Source organism: Chanodichthys erythropterus, chromosome 17, assembly GCF_024489055.1.
Source record: "Chanodichthys erythropterus isolate Z2021 chromosome 17, ASM2448905v1, whole genome shotgun sequence".
Classification (NCBI taxonomy): domain Eukaryota; kingdom Metazoa; phylum Chordata; class Actinopteri; order Cypriniformes; family Xenocyprididae; genus Chanodichthys; species Chanodichthys erythropterus.
In genome coordinates this window covers 25724511-25725000 of record NC_090237.1, presented here as the reverse complement: position 1 = coordinate 25725000, position 490 = coordinate 25724511, and positions in this window count along the sequence as shown.

Sequence of the window (490 nt, the reverse complement as noted above, 5' to 3'; positions counted from 1 at the left end):
TGTTTGTATATACTTATTATAAATACATATATATATATATATATATATATATATATATATATATATATATATATATATATGTATTTATAATAAGTATATTCAAACACAGACATTATATATATATATATATATATATATATAAGTATTATATCAGCACTTGTACTTAGTACAAATTTTCATATATATATATATATATATATATATATATATATATATATATATATATATATATATATATATGAAAATTTGTACTAAGTACAAGTGCTGATATAATACTCAATTACATGTAAGAGTACTGTTGTCAAAAAGTATTCCAGTAAAAGTACAAATTACTCTTCTCACAAACTACTCAAAGTACTAATTACCTTTTAGCCAGCAATCTTTAATAAATGATCAATTATTCATCAATTATTGATGAAGTGCATGAATTAGTGGTCACAATACTAGAATTTCTAACTTCAATACAATACCCTGAACATGATCAATATTC